At 38.8% G+C, this 23585-nt stretch overlaps 1 long non-coding RNA gene across 1 annotated transcript in view; it reads right to left on the bottom strand.

Annotated features, from left to right (window-relative positions):
* LOC116149161 (uncharacterized) overlaps positions 1–23585 on the bottom strand; it is a 167999-nt gene that overhangs the window by 23586 nt on the left and 120828 nt on the right. Inside the window, exons 6-7 of the long non-coding RNA XR_004132793.2 lie at positions 14671–14774; positions 5524–5579 (exon numbers count right to left, since the gene is read on the bottom strand). This is a non-coding gene — a long non-coding RNA (uncharacterized LOC116149161). The remainder of the gene's footprint in view (positions 1–5523; positions 5580–14670; positions 14775–23585) is intronic.

Genomic DNA, 23585 nt, shown 5'->3' on the forward strand with positions numbered 1-23585 from the left:
GCAGGGCACGCTCTGGGAAACTCACATGATTTGATGCTCTTCCACTGCGTCCATTTCAGTACGTCTTTACTGTTTTTCCCATCCGTGTGTGTGAAGTCATAGCAGTTGCACTTAAGTGTTTAGCTTGCTTTCTTTATTTGATAGGAGACTTGGCTTCTGGGAGGAGTCAAGGATGGGGAAGAAACATGCAAGGTGTATCTCGGGACCCATTCCCAAAAGGTCAGCAGTGAAATCTGCTTTTACCCATTTCCACCTCAATTTTTCATAGTTTTGCAGATGTTTGATTCTCCCTCTTAACTCCAGGGTTTTGGTTTCTTTTTGAAACTATTCATCGTGCTAGAGTCACAGATCACTGGAGCTACTTGGCAAACAACCAATCAATCTCATACTCATCATAAGAAAAGCATTAAAACCAGCAAAACATATTAAGAATATGCCTGCAGACGTTTGTAGATATTTTCTGTAATAAAGAATGAAGTTTATATTCTGTCTAGTAGCATAATATGCCCAGGAGGAGGCGAAGATGCTACTGAACAGGGAGAAAGAACATTGCAGAGACTTCTCCAGTTATGCTGTTTCAAGGACGATGTCCTAAGATGGAGCTAAATCTAACAGTTGGAATAGTGTTTTCTCAGACCTAATTCAAAAAGCATTAGCTTCTGGAAATCTTTTACTTGTTTCTTTGTTTACAGTCATTTTGAACATTTGTTTTCTGTTATCTATGTTGAAATTTGAAAAGAGCTGGATCCTAGGCTGGGAACGTGACCTGCTTTTGCTTAAAAAGGCATTTGTTGGGTAGCATCTCTGCGTGATTTTTTTTTGTTATCAGAGGTGAGAAGGGTAAATGAAGCTTCCAGAATCAAGAAAAAACTACAAAAGCAGCTCAATTTTTAAGTGGTATTGTCTTATATAACCCCCTGGAAGACACCCAGTCCTCACTTCGAAGAGCTCTTATGAGTCAATTTGTCATTTGATATTTGGTAGAGTTTGCAGTAAGTTGGAAAAAGTGAATTCTTCTATTAAACTTCAATAATAGACCAGATCCACTCAATTCTGTACTGTAGTTCCTCGAGGGAAGCTATTTTATCTCTTTTCTCTCTTTGCCTGCTCCCAATATCCAGAACAGTGTCTTATGCGTACTACAGGCCCGATAGTGTTTGCAGAATTGAATTGAATTTTGGAAAATTTTCCTTCTTTGGTGTATGGAACCAAAAAAACTAGCCAGAAAGGTTTGCCACCCATCTGCTTCCCCATCCGCCCTCCAAGTGTCTGCCTTTCCTGGGACTGGCGATAAGACTTCCCAGCCTCCTCCCTGCCCCCCTTCCTCCTCCTCCTCCCTCCCTCCCTCCTCCTCTTTCTTGCCTCCCCTCTCCTGTTCCTTCCCTTTCCCCTCTTCTTTAGAGATTCTAAGCAAGAAATCTACACACACACAGAGCAAAACCAACAGGAAAATAAGATGCCAATTTATTAATAGCTGGGCAAGGACTCAATAATTCCGATGCAAGGCAGATGCCCCTGAGTAAGATTATTAGGAGTCCACTTAGCTTCCAAAACACATCAAGATGGGCAGGAGAAGGTCTTACTGTTAAGACAGCAGCCCCATCTGGGTCCTGGGATGAGTGCATAGAGCCTACCCCCTGGACACAGGAAACAAAAGTAGAGTGCCTTATTGTATATTCTTGTCTCCTTTGTCAAAGATTAATTGACCAGTAAGTGTGTACAATGGAGTAAAGACAGTCTCCTCAGCAAGTGGTGTTGGGAAAGCTGACAGCTGCATGTAAATCAATGAAATTAGAAGACTCCCCCACACCATAAACAAAAATAAACTCAAAATGGCTTAGAGACTTAAGCATAAGACAAGACACCATAAACCTCCTAGAACAAAACAGGTAAAACATTTTCTGACATAAATCTCAGCAATGTGCTCCTAGGGCAGTCTACCCAGGCAACAGAAATAAAAGCAAAAATAAACAAATGGGACCTAATTAAACTTATAAGCTTTTACACAGCAAAGAGAACTATAAACAAAAGAAAAAGACAACCCATGGAATGAGAGAAAATATTTGCAAATGATGCAACTGACAAGAGCCTAATTTTCAGAATATGTAAACAGCTTATACAACTTAACAACAACAACAACAAAAAACCCAATCTGAAAATGGGCAGAAGACCTAAACAAGCAATTCTCCAATGAAGACATACAAATGACCAACAGGTACAAGAAAAAATGCTACATATCACTGATTATTAGAGAAATGCATATCAAAACCACAATGAGGTATCATTTTACACCAGTTAGAATGGCCATCATTAAAAATCTACAAACGATAAAAGCTGGAGAGGGTGTGAAGAAAAGGAAATCCTCCTACACTGTTGGTGGGAATGTAGTTTTGTGCAGCCATATGGAAAACAGTATGGAGATTCCTTAGAAAACTAAAAACAGACTTACCATATGATCCAGCAATCCCACACCTGGGCATATGTCCAGAGAAAACTCTGATTTGAAAAGATATATGCACCCCAATGTTCACACCAGCACTATGTACAATAGCCAATACATGGAAGCAACCTAAGTGTCCATTGACAAATGACTGGATAAAGAAAAAGTGTTATATATATATATATATATATATATATGTATATATATATATATATATATATATACACACACACACACACACACACACACATACAGACACACACATACACACAACAGAATACCACTCAGCCATAAAAAAAAGTATGAAATAATGCCATTTGCAGCAACATGGTTGGACCTAGAAATTCTCATACTAAGTGAAGAAAGTCAGACACAGAAAGACAAATTTCATATGATATCACTTATGTGTGGAATCTAAAAGAAATAATACAAATGAACTTATTTACAAACCAGAAACAGACTCACAGATGTAGAAAATAAACTATGGTTACCAAAGGGGAGAGGGGTTGAGGGGAGAGATAAATTAGAAGTTCAGGATTAACATATACACACTACTATATATAAAATAGATAAACAAGGACCTACTGTATAGTACAGAGAACTATATTCAATATCTCGTAATAACCTATAATGTAAAAGACTCTGAAAAAGAATATATGTATGTACATGTATAACTGAATCACTCTGCCATACACCTGAAACTAACACAACTTTGTAAATAAACTATACTTCAATTTAAAAAAATAATAATGCCTGGCACACAGTAAGTCAGTCTCCAAAAAGGGAGCCTACTATTACAACTTGTAGCCCTAGTTTGGCATTGATTGTGAAATACGGTGAATTGTATTTATTTGTAGACCTGAGTTATCTCCTCCCACTGGATAGTTTACTTGCTGTGGCAGCAACAATAGCTGCCCATTTCTATGTCCCTTCCATCCCCGCCCCAGTGTCTTGCCTGATGCACACAAACAACACAGGTCTGCCCACACAATGGACTTAAAAGCACTAGAATAGACGTGACCCTTTGTAACAGTTCACATCTTACTAAATCATTAATCGCGACCCACCTTAAAAGTGCACTAAATAAATCAATCAGCCTTGTAGGCACTATACAATTTATTTACTCAATACAGAAGATAACCTAAGTTTGTATTTTTGCATAGATCAAATGTATTTTTAAAACAGCGCTTTGTTTGAATAAAGTATTAGAACTTATTAATCTTTTATCCTAACTTTTAGCCATTGACAGAAGTTCAGACCTTGCCAACATTTTTTTCCCCTCCATCTGGTTAAGAATTATTTTCCTTAGATTTAATCAGATTTTTCTATTACAGAGCACTCTTCTTATCAAGATCGTTTAGTAAGTTCCACAAACGCGCAGAGGTTGTTGAAATGTCGTCCATAATTGAGGGTAAAGATGATTCTTTACAGTCCACATTCTGTGCCTTTTTGCTTTACCAGGGCAGGTTTATGCCACACCCGGGCTTGGAACGGCGTCCAAACTCCTCTTTGGGTAGACAGACCCCTTTTGTAAGTGTGTACGCGTTTCAAGCAAATGCCTCTCAAACTCAGCTTGCAAAAATCACAATTAAAAAAAACTGTGAGTATGGGAAGTTTACATCACATTAACTCCACACCATCACTCAAGGCAGAGATTCTTCCAGAATATGGAAGTAACCAACAGGGCCCCTTTGTTCCTGCCATGCATTTCTAAAAGAGCAATTCCAAATCCAACAGCCCGGAGGGGCACACAGTTGGCCCTGGGCGCGCCTGCCAAACGCCCAAGGACGGTTCCCAGGAACCTTCCGCTGCCGCTGAAGTGTTGACAGGCTCACGAGCAGAAAGCCTGGGCTGTTACTAGGAATATATAGCTCAGAGAGTCAGGAAGACCTACTCAGATTTCCCTGATCATCCTCCCCTCCATTTCTCTCTTCCAAACAATTCAGTACAGATTCTCTTTTTCAAACCTTCCTCCAGTATTTACGTTCCTGCTTTCCCCCATCCGGAAAAAAAAGAAAAGCTTTAGGGTTCTTTATGCCAAATGGAGTCAGCTGGCCTCCCTCTCTCTGCCCCCCAGTTCTCTCGGATTCCGGGGGTGGGGGCGGGGAAAGGCGGCCTTGGCAGCAGCTCCCTCCCGGGTCCGCCCTCATCTCACTTGGCACCGCCCTCGCCTCGTGCTCGGTCACGTCTTCTGGGGCCTCACGGGAAATGGAAAGTATGGTTTGCGTACAAAGAAATGCGGGAACCCCTGCAGTCCATGAAGCTTTTCATTTTACTTTCTTCTAAAAAGCTTTTACTTCTCTAAAGTGACATACAGTATAATGGTATTCTGATGCTTTTAGGGACTTCAGTGCCTCAGTCCACAAGACAGTAGTTCTAGACAATGAAGCTCTGAGTTGGCACATTTAAAAGTAAGATCAGTTCGACCTCAGTAAAGCTGGCGGCGGAGGAGTTAATGAGTCAGAGAGAGAGGCGGAAAATGCTAGATGCCCCAATACTGATATTCTTCTACAATAATAAAACCACTGACATTTAACTGAGGTACCTGAGCACCCAGAATAGAGCCTTCCTTTCTCAAGTCCCCCAGGCTGAAGGAGGCCATGTGACTGAATTCCGACCAACGGGATGTAAGAAGCTCTAAATGCTCTTTGAACAGCGTGTCCCCAAGTCCATCCTTCCAGCTCTTCCTCAATCTTGCTGCCTGGACCAGGGTCTTGGTGCCAAAGGCAACATCGTAGGAATGACAGAGTAACAAGATAAAAGGAACCTTGCATGATGCAGTCACACCACCATCTGAGGAGTGTCTTATCTCTGGACTATAACATGAGAGAGAAATACATTCCTATGGTGTTTATGCCACTGTTAATTTGAGTTTCTATTTTAGTTCATGTAGCCAACTGGATTTTAAGCAGACATGGGTTTTCCATGCAGCAAATGAAGCGTAAACTTCAGAAACCCTCCCTTATCTGGGATTATTCCAAGGTGGGAGGAGGAAACTTAGTTTTGTGTTTTCATGGTCATTTTGTATTTTTTCTTAAAGGGGTCCCCCAAATTGCATAGGCCTTACAACCCTAAATCCATACCTTATCCTCAGTAATTCAATGAAGCTTTTCATGCATGCCTCTTCTGGTAAGCCAACCTGAAACAGAGAACAGTAAATATGTCAGTCTGCTCCTACATTAGGTAAACTTGGACGTACTGAGTGAGATTAAAGAATATTACAGCTCACTGTTTCTCAAAGTATATACTTCTAGATGTTAATGACTGCTGTAACAAATAGGAGTTTCTGATCAAATAATTTGGGGAAATGCAGTATTAGCTAAAATAGTTGTGTCAATGTTTCTCACTTCAAGATTTCTCAGAGGATTTAATATACAGATGTGAATAGGGACTCTCTCTGACAAAGAGAATGCTGTGTTTTCTAAACTCATTGCACTACTAAACCCCACTTTTAAGAAATAGCTCATGGGCTAGTTTTCTGTGGAGCACAATTAGAAATACACAGAAGGTCTCTGCTGGAAACATTTGTAGACTATCTCTTAGAGCAGAGTCTGCGTTTTATTTTTAGAGCATTAGTGGAACAAGGTGATTCTTCTTCCTCATCCTATTTTTTTAAGTTACTCCCTGTCTGGAGTTTGTTGCCTGCTAAGCATTAATTCCAACAATACTGCCATTTTTAGATTGACACTGCCCATCTCTCAAGTCACCAACAAAAGCGAGGAGTATTATGTACAGAGCATTAGATCACCTGTGCAGGAAAGGGTGTGACTTCAAGGGAATTGGGATCACACTGAGGTTTTATCTCCCATGAGGAGGTTTTTTGATAGTGATGTATGGAAAGCTACAACCACGACTGAGAAGTGGCTCTGCATAAAATACCTTTTGTTCCCCCATATGTCAATGCTTGTAGAAATGTCCCAGTTCATTTACGGGTGTTAGATTTTCATTATAGGGAAATAATTAGCCTGCATGCTTCTTGCCTGTAAATGAAATTGAAGTGCTCACACTTGTAGTTGTCTTCTTGGGTTTCTGTGACAGAGTGCCACAAACTGGGTGGCCTAAAACAGCAGGATTTTACTGTCTTCCAATTCTGGAGGCTAGAAGTCTGAAATCAGGCTTGTCAGCAGGGCCGTGCTTCCTCTGAGGCTCTGGGCAGAATCCTTCCTTGCCGCCTCCTAGCTTCTGATGGTAGCTGTCAGCCTTGGTGTTCCTTGGCTTAGGGCTGCATAGCTCTACTCTCTGCCTCTGTCTTCACATGAGTTTTCTCTTTTTACAGAGGTTAGAACTTCAACATATCTTTTGGGAGGATACAGTTCAACCCGTACCAACACCAAAGAACCCTTAATTATCTGTTGGGCAGCATGATGTCATGGTGCACAGAGCTCTGAGTTAGGAGTCAGAAGCTCTGAGCTGGTGCTGGGCAAATGTCTAGCTTACATTTCTATATATTATAACCGAGGATAACAATACACACCTTGATTTCCCTCTAAGGGGAAAGAAAGGTGACAAAGATATAGGAAAGTGCTTTGCGGCCTTTCAATGACAATAGCAGTGCTGTTGCTGTCTTACAGAGAAACATGGCCAATGTGGGCAACGGAAGTTTGGTATATCAGCTCATACTAACTTTAAACAGTCACTTTGACCTCTACCTTCTACGGCTCCTTACTAGACAAGGATAGGTTTTTTTCCTGACCTTGCATTGTCAACTAAGTGATGTCAGGTGGTGAGGAGAATCCTTGCAAGTACAGCCAACTCACAAATTGCATATGAAGCACTGAGTAATGGAAAAATGCCCATATTGCATTAATAACAATTCTGTGTTTTAACTCAAGGTAAAGGACTGAAAAATGTGAGTGGAAGGCTTTTTGAAAGACAAAATGTTAACTAGTATATCCAAAATTACTCAGCATCCGTTGTACATAAAATACTACTCTTGAAGCTTTTGATGCATTAATTAAGAAACAGCAGAGCTGTGGTTCATAAACTGGTGTCCTAGGTCTCTAGAGGCACTGGGGTAGTAATAGGAATTTGCATGCTAGTTCTGATTTTGCAAAAGTCCCTAAAATCATATTTTAATTTAGTTAGCACAGCAAAACTAAAATGTTCTTCTTTTTTCTTTGGATTGAATTTCTTATATAATTTTGATTATACCCGTTATCTCCTGCTGGGTAAATGTTCTCTTTGGCAACCATACATCTTTTTAAATAAATAAAAATGAATTATTTATGAAGACATATTCAAGATCATTTAAAAATCAAAATGGAGTAACTGGTTCAGGCATCCAAAATGGACGCGGGTGGCCACTGTGGATTTGGTTTCAGACACACCTCTGCATCATTGAGAACCTGATTTGTCTGAACTGTATTAAACTCATGGACACCATCAGCCATTTTCATGATAATATCTGCTAATATCTGCCAGCTACAGTCTTATAGTCTCAATGTTGTAATTTATAACTATGCAACCATTTCAGACCCCAGTTAATCCTTGCTTAGCAAGCGCCCTTACTTCTCGCTGGCTCCAATCCTAATTCTTGACAAACATCTTATATAACTTTGTATTTTTTGCCTCTCCCATTTTGTTGTTTGGTGGAAAACGATTCAAGTGCTTCTTGAATCTGTGCTGTGTCTCTTAGTCTACAGTTTCCACCTTGACTTGAATAAGGCTCTCTTCTTTTCCTTAATATAGATTGTTTATTATTTGCATCAACATTTATAATGTGTAATTTTTTTGGCATACAGAATCTTAAAAAGCATGAGAATAAGGGGAGATTTTAAGAAGGGAATTCCTAGTAGTTAAAATGTTGAGAAAAGGGTAGATTAAAAAGGTGAATACTGATCATATGACCTGCATTTAATGAACAGAGACAAAACAAGACAGTCTTCCAAATACTTTGTTCTATTTCTACTTAAAACCATTACTTGACTTAAATGCCTTTTAACTATGACCTTCTAGAATTTCCTGAACAGTTTTCCACTATTTAAAATGTAGTTGGTTGAGTCCTTTCACATTTCAGAATGTCCTGTTATCATTTTAATGATTAATGTGGAGTGTGACTTTGTTCTAAGCACTATAAGTAAACAGAGCCAAAACACTAGAGAGAATAATTTATATATTTAGGCCAAACCTCAGACAGGGCAGAATGCTTTTATGATACAATACTTACAGTAAGACAAAGCCTGGGTGGGCAGGATCACCATTCCTGAATAATCTCAAACCTCAAATCAGAATATTCTACACAAGGAGACAGTGATGTTCTAGTACATTTACTGAAGCAATCTGCCCTGTTTATGATGTGACAGTCCCATGTGGTTTCCCACACTGTCTGGAACCCCTGAACAATCAATAGACACCGCATCCCTGACCATTCTTAGCTGGTTTCTGTCACTTTCCCTAAATTTTAATATGGTCTTATTTATCATATATTTTTTCTTAGAGTAGAACAGGTCCTTATAACAAAGCATTTTTCACTCCCTGGGACTGATGTTCCCAAGAGCCAAGGTATGTTTTCCCTTTCATTCAGAGGCCCAACGATAAGCCACTCCTCATCTTTACTTTTTCCAATGATTGGTCTTAAAATCAGTTCAGTTCCTTGAAAGGAGAGGATAGCACATAACATTCTCTGTTGGAGGGCATATGCAGTGAGAAAAATCACTCTCTAAGTGATTTTTTTTAAATGTATACCTTCTTATGAGGTATGCTGTACATACAAACCAGCATTAAGGCTACAGGTCAATGACATCTTATGCAGTGAACCCACTTGTGGGGCCACAACTAGAAAAGAAATCAAATTTTGTCAGCCCTCCAGAAGCTCCTCAAGGCCACCTCCAAGTCACTCCCAACCCTACTTCACCCCAGAAAATAACCATTTCTCTGACTCCTCTCACCATAGATTAATTTGTCTGATTTCAGGCAGTATTTACTCTTCCGTACCTGGCTCAGAATTCTGTTTGTTGAGCTGCTGAAGCAGTGATTTGCTCATTTTTACTGCTGACTCATACTCTGTGGTATGAAAATGCAACAATTTATTTTTCCATCCTATCTTGGATGGACCTTTGGGTTGTTTCTAATATTTGACTCTTAAGAATACTGCTGCAATAAAAATTGCCATGCCTGTCTTTTAGAGGACCAATGTACGTATTTCTGTGGATATATATCAAGAAATGCCGTTCCTGGGTTCTAAACAGTGGTGTGTTGGAGCAGTCTTGCACCAGCTTAAAAAAGCCCACAGCTAAATCTTTAGGATATTTACAATTCAGTTGTTAAACATAGACATTATTAAAAGTTGTTATATAAACTTACAATAAAGTAAATTATTTAAAAATTAATAGTAATAAACACTCAAAACCTTTCCCTTCCTTATTTTTCTTTTACTCCATTTTGCTATTATCTGTGCTGTCAACATTATTTGCCTTTATTACATTTGTATGGTAGAAATACAATATAACGGTGTGCTACTCTGTATCTTTTCTCAACTGGGCATTTAAGAGCATCACGTAGCATTACATTGGTTTTAGTGGTAATAAATATATCATGGAAATTGGCAATTACTGAAAATCAGGATCTGGCTCAGTGTTTTGCTGGTCATCAAGAGCTACAAAGTTGGAAAAGATATTAATAATGCAGATTAAGTATAAATGTATATCACACAGGTAGCCATGACATTGTAAATAGCATAAAAATTGAGAAAATATTTTGAATATTTGAAAACTACTATTCAATTCGGCAAAGAATTGCTTTTGGAACTGACGAGTGAAGTTCCAACACGTCTTTTTGGTTTCACTTTTATCTTACGTGTGAACATAAACAAAAATATCAATGAACATATATGTTGGAAACCCACTTGGCTTAAACATTCATCAGAATACCACTGGTAAGAACATATAATTATGTTCAGTTTTCTTAGAAAAGGCCAGTTTTCCAGTTTACACTCCCATCAGCAGTATATGAGAGTTTTAGTTGCTCCCTATATACGCTAATATTTGGTTGCAAGTACTTTTTTTTTTTTAATTTTAGTCATTCTGATTCTTCTGTAGTGATACCACATTGTTGTTTTCACTTGCATGTCCCTAATGACTAATAACGTCGAGCATCTTGTCAAATGTTAACTATTTGAGTATCTCTCTGGGAAGGGTCTATTTTTATATCTTTTTTGCATTTTCTTATTGGATTGTCTGTGTTTTTCTTATTGCTTTGCAAGAGTTCCTTACATATTCTTTGTCAGATATATGTCTTATATCTGATGTCATTTCTTCTTCTGTATATCTTTGTCAGATATACATCTGACCACTTGTAGTTTGACTTTTCCTTCTCTTAATTGGACTTTTAAGATCTTAATTTTAATGTAGTCATATTTATCAGTATTTCCCTTTATGATTTTTGTGTATCATTAAAAAAAATTGCCTACCCCAAGGTCATGAAGATACTCTCCTCTGTTACCTTCTAAAAGCTTTATTTTTCTTTCATATTTAGATCCATAGTGGTCTTGGAATTGATTTTTGTAGGATGTGTGAGATGATGTGAGATAATTTAAATTCTTTTTCTACCTAGGTATCCAAATTCCACCTAATTTTTTCATATGGATACCCATATACCATTTGTTCAAAGTACCATCTTATCTTACCCCATTGCAGTGTAGAGTAACTAGTCAGAAACTGAACTGCTGTATATGTGTGTTTCTTTATGGACTCAGTTCTGTTCCATTGGTTTATTTGTCTTTCCATGTACCAAGACCATAGTGTTTAGAACAAGGCTTGATATAAAGTTGTGTTAAGTCCTCTAACTTGGTTCATCCTCAAGATCGGCTCTTTGTATTGTCATAAAAATTTTAGAATCAGCTGTTTCTCAACTTGAGAGAGGGAGCCAAGGGGAGGGGATGTCACGTAACATAATCCATTGGTGTATATGTAGTGTGAAAAAGTCTCTGATAATGCATTAGGTTTGTGGGCTAGATCAATAGAATCACTTGGGTATCAAATAATAGAAATCTTCAAACCAACTGATTTAAATGTTAAAGAATTTTGTTGTGTCACTTAACAAGAATCTATCCAAGGGAATATGGCTCCATTCATGGTATGATCAGTATCTTTGGGTCCACTTCTATATGATTCTGTCTTCCATGTGTTTTGGTTTTATCTTCAGGCTAAGAGATCACTGCATTTTCAGGCAATATGTTCACAAACAACAATATTCAAAGGAAAAGGCACTGCTTTTTTGTGTCTTTCTCAGGACAAAAAGTCCTCCAACCAGACTTCCCCTCTTGCCTCACTGACCAGAATTATATCCCATGTCTTTGCATAAATCAATTACTAGTGAAGAGAATGGACCACCATGATGGACTCAGATAGGACTTCAGATTAGGCTTATTTCTCATGACGTACATGATCTTGCAGAAGTAGGTATCTGAACAAAAACAGAGTGGTGAAAGTAGCTGGAGGGTAAGCACATAACAAATTCTGCTACAATTTCCCTTTGGTTATTCAACATTCAAACACATTCTACTTCTACCTGTACTTCCAAAGATAAGCATGCCTGTGTGAATTAAAGTGATTGCTTTCTTAAAGGAAAACAACCCAATGTCTCTTTCAGTTAGCTCCAATTCTAGTGTCTCTGGATGTTGAAGTTCAGATATACTTTCTCAGGATCCAGCCTCCTTAACAGATTTGTGGTGTGGAGATTACCAAAGAAGTTGAACCATCTATGACTAGTGTTGGCAAATATTCAGGTTTCTTTAGCAGGAAAGTTCCTTCACAAATGTCATAGGAATATTCATTTCCTAGGCTAAGGACTAGCATCAGAGCACGTGTCTGCCCCATCTCTGAGTCTGAGAATTCATGCTTCACATCCTTGACGCTCTGTACCTTATCAGTTATCTTGGTCTTCAGTCAATGGCCTATACCTTGATTTTATTCAAAATAATAGCCTTGTGTGGGCAAAGCACCACATCCAGTATTTCCCTAAACTTTTGTTTCTTTTCTTGGCTAGAGAATGGTTAATGGGAAGTATTTAGGCAGTGTGTGGCAGACTAGGCTCATCTCTTTATTGTAAGACTTTGTGAAAGCTACAAAAGTAGACCATACTCAAAAGCATCCTAAATCACCCCTGCTAGTTCTTTTTATTTTTGTAACTTTTTTTATTGATTTATAATAATTTTACAATGTTGTGTCAAATTCCAGTGTAGAGCACAATTTTTTCCCTGCTAGTTCTTTTAATCCTGTCTGTGTCCAACGGTACAATGGGTGATAATCTGACAAAATATTTACAACTGTGGAGCAAGAGTCATCCAGCCTAAAATAATGGGGCCCTAACTCCTCCACCCAACTGATTCCATGAGTTAGCGTCTGTTCCTCACACAATCCAATTCTTTGTGCTATTTTATGATTTAACCACCATTCATAGTCGCCAATAAGAAAACTAACTCTGTATTGTTTAAACAGAAAAGGAAATGGTGAAAGGATTTTTGAGTAGGCTCAGAATTGGCGTGAACCAGAAAACTAATCTTAGAGGTTGCATAGCCAAAAATAAGGGCCAAAATCCTGCCTTGGAACAGGTGTGGTGCTGCTAGCACTTCTGTCACCGCTGACACAGATACTGCACGAGGGCCTGTTAACACCAGTGGACCTGGACACCAGCTGTCCCTGCTAGCAGTGCAGCCAAGATGGCCTGACTGACAGTGTGTGTGGGGGCCTGCATGGGCTGACCACTGGTGGACCCACACAGGGCCTGCAGCTGCCATCTCCCACTGCCCTGGTGACAGGAGGCAAAGGGGGGCAGGTTCCTGGCCACCAGGATGAGCCCTCCTCCTACACCTCACTCCCCCTACCCCCCCCCCCACCTTCTGGTTCACTTATCCCAGGACAGGCTTCTGGTGCGCAAGCAACCCAGTAGTCCTGTCCTGGATAATGAGGGGTTGCGGGCCTGGCGAGAAAGGAGCTGTGAAGCCCAGAAAGCAGTGGGGAGATTTAAGAGCTAAGATGAGAAACAGAAACCCCGAGGCAGGTCATGGGATCACAGATCACCTTGAAATGATTCATTTAATGGGGAAATTATGAAGAAGTTTGATGAGGAGGGAACCTACGTCCAACCAGAGCTCATACACAGCTGGGTATGACAGCCACATCCAACAAAAGATCATATAAACCATTTTTTAAAAAAATCACAAGTGATTTGGAAATTATTCGACTGGAGGAATTATAAGACAATTTAATCACTTGGCAAGTGGTTTTATAAAATACGTGAATTTTTAGTTTTTCTAATTTTTAGTTTTTCATATTAAGATGTTTTTAAGTTTCTAAATTTACATATCAATTTTTATTACCTGACTGGTTATTAAATATTTTTAATATCTTCTTTAGTTAAAAGTCTACACTACCAATGAAAATATTAGGCTTCTGGCATGCAAGAGCATTTCAAACTTCCTCCCCAAACTGTGTGAAGACACTCAAATTAAACACTCGCAATATCCAGGCTCTTAAAGCAGAAACTTCTTTATCATGATTTTAGCCATAAAAAATACGTAATTTCTTATTTTTCATTTTCCTTTCCTTGTTTACTTTTCAGCCCTGGTGAAAGGGGACTACCAATGATCGTTGGGGTTTTTGATGCAGAAATATGTAATGAGGTTCTTCCGGAGATTCCTGGGCCCTGGCTGTGCTGGACCCGGGTTATTGGTCTGCAGAAGTCATGAAAGAGTAGATTCAGGTTTCAAGGGTTATCTTGGGATTATCAGAAGGCTCCGCTCGCAAGCCTAGGTACAAGACCTTTGTCTTCTGGAAGTTCCCTTCTTCACTTCCCAGAAGGACCGGAGTTCTATAAATCCTCTGACCCTCCATCTCTCCGGAGCTATCTCTATGCAAAAGCAAGCAGCAAATCTCACGGCAGTTGGCTGGGCATTTTGAAGTATTCTTTGTCTCTCTCCATTTGACATCTGCATTGACCCAAGGTCCCTTATGTCAGTATAGCAGGGCATCACTGAACCCTCTGGACTCATTTCCTTCTTTTCAAGGCATGAACATTCAATGATTATGAAAGTTTCATTGCTGCTGCTCAGTGTATGCTTATATGTAAGATATTTTATGATTCCAGTTAATAAAAGATATCAATGCAGAACACATATAACAAAGGCACTTTATCACATGATTGACCTGTCTGATCTTGAGAGACAGTGCTTCCCCATTTTACTAGTCATCCCAGAACTTAAAAGAGGCCTCCAAGAGACTGGAAATACTCACCAGGCGTCGAGAGGACTGAGCAGCTGCTGTGCTGACCCCATGATTTTGACCAACATGTGTAAGCAGTGTCATGCTTGGATCACATCCCAGCAGCTCTGCTCCAACTTGGTAAGAGGAAAAGAAGAAAGCACAAGGTCAGGAGCTGTCTGGAAGTCACGGGTTTCCTCACCCCTATTTCTGTACATCTTCCCCAGCATCACAGAATGATGAGGGTCAGGTACCAGAGAATTTGGTAAACAGGAAGGGAGAATTCCAGCTGACATACAATCTTTGTACATATCTAGTCGGACGAGTTCAGTTTCATTCATTTCACTGAATTTGATTACAATTTATTGAGTTCCTCCAAAGTAGACAGATCTGTGTTCAAATGTCTTATTTCTGGTGATATGGTTTTAAGTGGCAATATGACCTCTTGGAAAGCCATGTAACCAATCTGAGGCTCAAGACTAACCATAACTAATAGTTAATCAGGATAGTTGGTTAATAGTAAGTGATGCAATGTACGTGATGCCTGGCACATGGCAGACAATCAGTGCCAGGTGATGCTGACTTCGTTTTCCTGATTCCTAATAAGGATGGTGCGAGCATGACAACAATAAAACAAAGAGCTTTGGCAGGCTCAGTTCTCATTGCCACAAACGGTATTAAATACAAGAAATAAAAATTCTGGAGCCTTTCCAAGTAACTGACAACACAATACAACATAATGGAAAACAAATGCCAAGTGAAATCTCAAATCATGCAAAAGTGCTCTTGAGGGAACTTCTCAAAGCACACACACATCTATTGATAACATTTGTTAGGTGAACATAAGATACACTATTTGTATTTCTTAGCAGAAGGATCACGGGAGTTGGAATCATAGGAATGTACATCAATGGCACTCTGAAAAACACTGCCACTCCCCTGCACCAGTACTTCTACTTCCAGCAGACCCCGACCTATCCGTGTACGGACACCATAAATCAATTTTCCCAGGACCTGATAGCCTCTGGATTAATCATACTCTGAGTTTTGAGCTAAGAGAGTAAACAGAATACAAAGAGCTGAAAGCAACCATAAATCTTTCTGGATCAGCAAACTTTGTGTCAATGCTATTCAGGCTCCCTCTTAAATTTTTTTTAATTGAGATAAAATTCACCTAACATATTTGAAGCATTTTAAAGTACACAACTCAACAGCTTTTAGTATACTCACAATGTTGGATAGCCATCACCACTAATTCCTGAATAGTTCCATCACCCCCCTAAAGCAAACCTTTTCTAAAGTAAACATACTTCTGGAGGGGAGACCCATAAAGTCCAGCACTAACATCTATACATTCATACATTTGTAGATTTGTTTTAATTCCAAAAGACAACAAAAACATTAATGTATTAGGGAAAAGGGGTCACTTGAAACAGGGAGAGGGAAATACTAAAACGAGTATCAATGATCCATTATTCTGGGCATTGTAGTGGCCTGACCACAAGGCAGACTCCAATGATCCCTGCCTCCTGATAGTCACAACGTGTGTGATCTCCTCCCACATCCTATCATGATTGGTCCAAGGGACCGACAGAATACTGCCAAAGGGATGCTATGTCATTTCTGAGACACTGAGGGTTTTGCCTTGCTCTCTCAGATCTCTTCCTCTGGGCGAAGCCAGCTGCCAACTCACAAAGACACTCAAGCAGCCTTTACAGTGGCTCAACCATCAAGGAACTGAGGCCTCCTGCCAACAGCCATGGGAGGCAGCCATCTTGGAAGCAGTTCATCCAGCCCCATCAAGCCTTCAATGAAGGTAGCCCTGGCCAACACCTTGGACAGAGCCTCCTCAGCGAGCTTGAGCCAGGACCACCCAGCTAAGCTGCTTCTGGATTCCTGACCCTTAAAAGCTAGTGTGATAATAAAGGTCTGCAGTTTTATGCTGAATTTTGAGGTAATTTGTTAACAGAGTAATAGACAACTACTATAGCAGTGTTAGTATAACGATTCAGCAGGGCTGCCAGTAGAAGACCAAGGACCTGTGCCACACAGAGCAAAGCACCTGAAACACACAGACACATAGTCAGTGCACAAATCCTTTAACTGGCACTAAGCTTGGGCAGGTTGGACTGCAATGTCCTTTACATGGTCCTTTCCTGGCTAGCAGGTGCCCTGTTGCATGCACCTCCTCCCCCAATCAAGACAGTCCTTGTTCACAGAAAACCTATCTCGAACAGAAATCAACACATGGTGTGATTTTCTTCTGGGCTCCATTTATGCCTAGAGATGGAGGACTTTTACCCCCTCAGTCTCCATCAGGATGGAGCCAAGAGAAGGCTAAGTACCTTCCAGAAGAACCTCCCAATTTTTCTGTGTTTCCACCAGATTTTTCTTGAAAGAGGTAAAACAAACCAGAACAAAACAATTTAAAATAAATGCAGATAAAATGGCAAACCAATTTAAAATAACTAGGGGATTAAGGACAGTTTGAAAATGTTCGATCAGGTATTAATTCCTTCATTATTCCTTAATTTTCTAGAAATGGGCTGGTTTCTCGTTCCCTGCTTAAAAATTTACTCAGATCCTCTATTCTTTGAGTTGCGTAAATCACTCTACAGTGTTTTCTTTTGGCACCAAAATGTGTTTGTATAATTCAAACCTCCAGTCTGTTCAGATCTTGTTGAAACTTGTTAAGCTTTGCTAACTCCCAGTAAAGTAAATGCACTTCTAGAGTCTGGGCTGCAGGTGGGCTTAAGCCATGTTTGACTAGATGTTTTGGCCTGATATCATCAATTTCTGTCACCTTGTCAACAAGTTACTAGAGGTGGGGTTAATTTTTTTTGCAGGAATGTGACCGAAAATGTGTTTAGATCCTGGGTTCTGGTTTTCTTGGATTTGCAGGGCCTCTTAGATGGCAACTCTGAGAATAACCCAGATGCTTTTCAGTTACTAACATCAGCAGACGGCAACCAAAGGAGTTTATCTTGTTTCATCAAATAAAAACCTGACACAGATGTATTTTGTTATTTGGGTGAGAAGGTTGGACACTGGATTCATGGGCCCACTGGTTTTTAAAAAAAGGCCAAAAAGGGGCCATCAAGACACTGCTTTGGACCCTCAGAATCCAGAGTTCAGACAAAGTGATAATGTCTTCAAGTCAGATCCTTTTCTCCTTTCTTCTCATCTATTTCTCTTGGTCTATTTGAACTGTCTGTTATTGGTGAGCTTACTTATTAATTTAAAAAATTTGTTGGTTACATTTTGAACTATTTCAATGATAAAGAAAAGCCCAGAAACAATACAATGGAAATCTGTGTCTACAACATCAAGACTGAACAAATGTTAAAATTTAGATTGTATGGGGTTTTTTTGGAGAAAGAACATACTTTAGACAAAGTCAAGGCTCTAGCCATGTCAGACAGGTGGGATTATACCCAATGGCCCACACTCCTATATAGTCCCCTCCCTAGAATCTGTGACTTGTTTCTAATTAACAGAATGTGACAAAGATGATGAGATGTCCCTCTCTTGATTAGGTTATATTATACGGCAAAGGTTAAGGGGTTTTGTAGATGTGATTAAAGTCCCTAATCAGTTGACTTTAAGTTTACTAAAAGGGAGATTATCCTGTTTTGGCCTAATCTAATCAGGGAGTACCTTAAAAGAACATCTGGAGATCAGAGACTTGCAACGATACAGAACCTCTCTCCTTATTGCTGGCTTCAAGAAAACAAGCTGCCAGGAGTTCTACAGCTGCAAGGCAATGAATTCTGCCAACAACCAGAGGGAGCTTGGAAGCAGACTATTTTCTAGTTGAGCTTCCTAATAAGAAACTGGTCTGGTTGACACTTTGATTTCAGCCTTTAAAGATCCTGCTCAGAGAACCCAGCGAAGCCTTGCCTGGACTTCTAACCTACAGAGACTATAAGATAATAAACAATGTTAGTTTAAGCTATTAAGTCTGTGATAATTGTCATTCAGAGATAAAAAACGAATGCAAACCCCGATCTCATTCCTCTGTCTCCTACCCCAAAGGTAACCGTATGAAATGATCTTCTACTTGACTAGAAGGTAGAGAAATACAAATGTAAACAATGAGATGCCATTTCACACTCTTAAAATTGACAAAAGTTAAAATGCCTGACAACTCCAAATGTTAGAGTAACGAGGAGATTCATACACTGCAAATGGAAACGGAGATTGACAGAGCCATTTCAGAGAGAAATTTTATGATGCTTACGTGAGCTAACAAACTCACTTTTAACATGCTTTCATACTTTTTTTTTTTACTACATCTATTCTACATAGGTTTTAATACATGTTATCCATAAATAATATTTGGTGGTTTGGTTGTTTAAAATTTTATATAAGTAGCATACTTGCAACTTCCTTTTTTATTTGATATTATGTTATCAAGATCCATCTATTTTTGATACATATACTCTTTTAAACTCAGTAAAATATTCCATTATCTTACAATACCACAGTTTATCCATTCCACAAACTATACTGGGGTAAACACACCCATCTTCACCTTAGGGATTGTTTCTCTAGGGAATAAACCTAAAAGGGAAAATTTTAAGTAAGGCTGACCATTACTGCAAATGTTTTTGGTCATCCTGGTTTCTTCTTTGCTAAATACCTGTTCATGTTTTTTGCCCATATTCCTGCAGGGTAGCTATTATTTTCTTTGTTGACTTATAGGACATGTCTGTATATTCTGGCTTTCAATCTTTTACCAGTTATATGCACTACAGATGTCTTATCCACTCATTGTCTTTCAAAAATATATTTATAGTGAACCCGGGTTTTCTCAACTGCAAAATGTGGGGTATACCATGTAAGCCACAGATAAATGAGATAATATACATCCAAGTTTTTGCTCTAGTGCCAGGTACACTTTAGATGTTCAGTAAATGTGCGTTTTCTCTATCTCCCTTTTAAAGAACTTCTGGTTCTAGTAATAAGGCCATGGCTAAAAGAATGGACTCTGGAGTTGGACTGAGGTCTTCTGGAATCTCAGGGTCACCACTCGCTAGCCTTGTGATCTTATACCACATAGCTTTAAGCTCTCTAAACCTCAATTTGCTCATCTGTAAAATACAGATCATAATACCTGCTTTATAGAGCCATTGCAAAGAATAAAGCTCTAGCTTGCACAGTGCCTATAACACAGGGAGCCCACGTTGTTTTGTCACAAAACAATAGCAGCTGCTATTATTATTATAATTATTCTTAGGCAAGATGAGAGTTGCATAGAAATAATAAACATGAACCAGAATATGATAAAGTCCCTCTAGAAAAGATCTGCTAGCTAACCGGTATCAGAATGCAGAAGTGAAGGAGAGATTATGTCTAGCCAGGGGGATGATGGAAATTCAGGGAAGGTTTCACAGAGGAAATACCATTTAAATGCGGCTTGAAAGAAGGGTGGGTGAGATATAAATAGATAGCTAAAACTTGAGGAGAAAGAAATGTTTGCAAGTAAAACAAAAAAACTGGCGTATTAAGCAAAACAAACAAAACCCAAACAAACCCCCTTGTTTCCAGCTGTGCAGAAGTGTGGGATAATGTGAGAGATGTTGCAGACATCCTGGAAAGGAATCTTAAGACCAGATCAATGGAAGCTTTTGGAAGGCTTAGAACTTTGAAGTCAGATGGTGATAAAAGAGCATTTAATCTCTGAAGATATCAAAGTACATTTTGCACGAAATAGGATACCATGACCTAAAAAGGACCCTCTGTGTGTATCTGCGGAGTCATTTCGGCTCTCAGATCACATTCGTCACACAGGAGTCAGTGAGTGAGTTGCCCAGAGGTGGAAGTGGGGAGGACTGGGGACTGTGCCTGTGACTGAGCTAAAGGAACCCAGCAGGTGTGTTCCTGAAACCAGGCACTGGGTCAGTGGCCCTACGGAATCCAGTTTGGAGCTGCTTAATCACTACCATCCCATACTAGAAATCAATAAGGTATGCATTTTCTCTTAGATGGGACCAGTTCCTAAATCTGACCCAGAAAAGACAAAGGACATAGCCTTCTCATAGGCATTCCTTATGGGTCCAGATAATAGTTTCTTCCATATTTGAAAAAAAAAATGTCAGTGAAACACATTTAACTTCAGAAAGCTTTGTTTTGGAAAGAATGTGCACCATCTATTTTCCATTTAAATCAAAGAATTTGGTTGTACCAAAATAGATTAGATTTATAATGATATTTACTTCTTGTGTTTTATCCATTTTTTTCCAATTTATTATCACATGATCATTCACTTTAAAAGATGCTTTGGTCTTACTTATATGAGCAGCCAAACTGAGAGAAACAGGGTAGAATGGCGGTTGTCAGGCATGGGGTAGGGAGTGGAGGGCAGGAGGAGGTATTAATCAAATGTACAATTTCCATTATATAAGATGAATACATTTAGGAGATTTACTGTACAGCATACAGTCTATAGTTAAAAATACTGTATTATATATTTTAAATTTTGCTATAAAGGGTAGATGTTATGTTAAATGTTCTCATCACACACACAAAAAAAGTAAGTACAAAAGGTGGGAGGAAACTCCTGGACGTGATGGATATGTTTGTGACACAGATTGTGGTGATGGCTTCATGAGTATATAGTTATCTCCAAACTCATCAAGTTGTATACATTCAATATATATAGATATTCATATGTCAATCATACCTTAACAAAGTGGTTTTAAAAATGCTTTGTTCTTATACTACTGTTTTCTTAACTGAACATTCCAAAACCTGTTTATCTACAGAGAATTGACTTTCAAAAGATATCTAGATATAGCAGCAAAACTCTACACATCCAAATTATGAGTTTGAGGTTAGAACCATTCCTATTTCTTGAGCAAGTTCTAAGCTTGGTGAATGCTTTTTCTCAAACAGAAGATGGTGAGTAATTTTGTTAGCAAAACCAGAAATGAATCAAGCCATAAGAAATGTTTATCCCTTCACCTCCATCACCCATTAGAAAAAAAAAAAAATCCAAAGACAAGTCTAAAGGAAAAATGGATATCATTTACTATGAAGTTACTTTCCTTTCTTGGTCCAAAATGATTTGCTGGTGTTGACTGCCCTGTGGGCCTCGATGGAGCTGAAATGCTCTTTGTGAGACCAGCAACTTTTCTTCACTTTCTGCCTGGCCTTCTGAGGCCAGAAGTACGTAAACAGCAGGTGTATTCACCATTGTCTATTTCTGAGAACTATTTATTAAGCATTTCAATCTTTTTTTTTTTAATTGAAGTATAGTCAGTTTACAATGTTGTGTCAATTTCTGGTGTACAGAATAATAGTTCAGTCATACGTGAACATCATATGTTTGTTTTCATATTCTTTTTCACCATAAGTTACTACAAGATATTGAACATAGTTCCCTGTGCTATATAGTAGAAACTTGTTCTTTATCTATTTTATATACAGTATTTAGTATTGCAAATCTCGAGCTCCCAATTTATCCCTTCCCACTCTGTTCCCCCCACCCTATGCCCCCAGTAACCATAAGTTTGTTTTCTGTGTCTGTGAGTCTGTTTCTGTTTTGTAAATAAGCTCATTTGTCTTTTTTTCTAGATTCCACACATAAGTGATATCATGTGGTATTTTTCTTTCTCTTTCTGGCTTACTTCACTTAGAATGACAATCTCCAGGCCCATCCATGTTGCTGCCAGCATTTCAATCTTTCCTCTTATGCTAATCTAATTGGTAGGAAGCATGAGAAGCTTTTGGAAACAGTTATTGTAATGAAATGTTATCTATCTGGGACTTTATAAATACAATGATTATTTAATCTGAATACTTCATCCTTCTTTAAGCCAGAAAATAAAGAAAAGAAGTATGAGACTAATGAGTTGATAGCTAGTTTTAAATTCTTTATCTCATATGACTTTTTAGCTGGATGTTTTATTAAAAAGCTATCTCTCTCTTTTACTAAAAGGCCAATGGGTCTCTGAGAAGTTATCTGACTTCCAATAATACAGATGAGATGGTGGGTCTAACGAGACACAAATCATACGTCTCTTCCTCATCTATATTTGTCGTCTGTCAAATCATGATTTGCGAATGACACTTGAAAAGCTATTTTTCATCAAGAAAGTTTTATCTTTGTTAATAAACTAAGTGAGGCAGTTTTTTTATATTCCTATCAATTTGTTGTAATTTTCCCCAAGTAGCTGCTCCAGATGGCGTGTTAGAGACCGGAACACAGGGTATTAAATGTTTTCAGGATATAATGCCATCTCTAATAATACTTTCTTCTAGATAACATGGCCAACCTTTTTCTTCCCAATACCATCTAATTAACCAAGAAGGGAGCTGCCAGTAGGAAAATTTTTATTTCTCCCTTCAGAATTAAGACTCTTTTTATATAGACTTCAGCACCTGCAAAGCTCTGGGAAAAAAAAAAGCTCATACTAGTGAGCAGTTTGGTCTTGTAGGTAAATAAAACATACATACTTCTCATCCGTTTCATTTAAAATTAAACTCAAATTATGTTCTAAGAACATTTAAAGGCATTGTTTTGCAAGGTAGTTTCACAGCCTGAATCACTGGCATTTTTATGATACGGTTCTGGCATTTTTATGATACAAAGTAAACATTTATGCCCGGACAGTCTCCTCTCATGTTTTGCTTTGTGTTTTGTTTTGTTTTCTCTTCCTTTGGTCTAAGTCCTAAGAATCCAGTTGAGCAGATGACTCTGTTTAAAAGGCAAGTGTCCGCTCAGAAATGGTATATAGGCTCTTCCTTGTTTTCAACTCTGGAGGTTTTGGAAACAGGCAGAGTTGCGGAAAGTCTTCTTAGATTGCCTTAGTCAAAACTTCCCTAGTACTTTCTCCTGTTCCCAGGCAAACTTAACACTCTTAACATCATGCCCTTAAAATATGGAAAAGGGGCTCACAGACTGGGTATCGTTGGTCCAAAGAAGGAACTGGAACCCACCGTTC

Source organism: Camelus dromedarius, chromosome 22, assembly GCF_036321535.1.
Source record: "Camelus dromedarius isolate mCamDro1 chromosome 22, mCamDro1.pat, whole genome shotgun sequence".
Taxonomy (NCBI): domain Eukaryota; kingdom Metazoa; phylum Chordata; class Mammalia; order Artiodactyla; family Camelidae; genus Camelus; species Camelus dromedarius.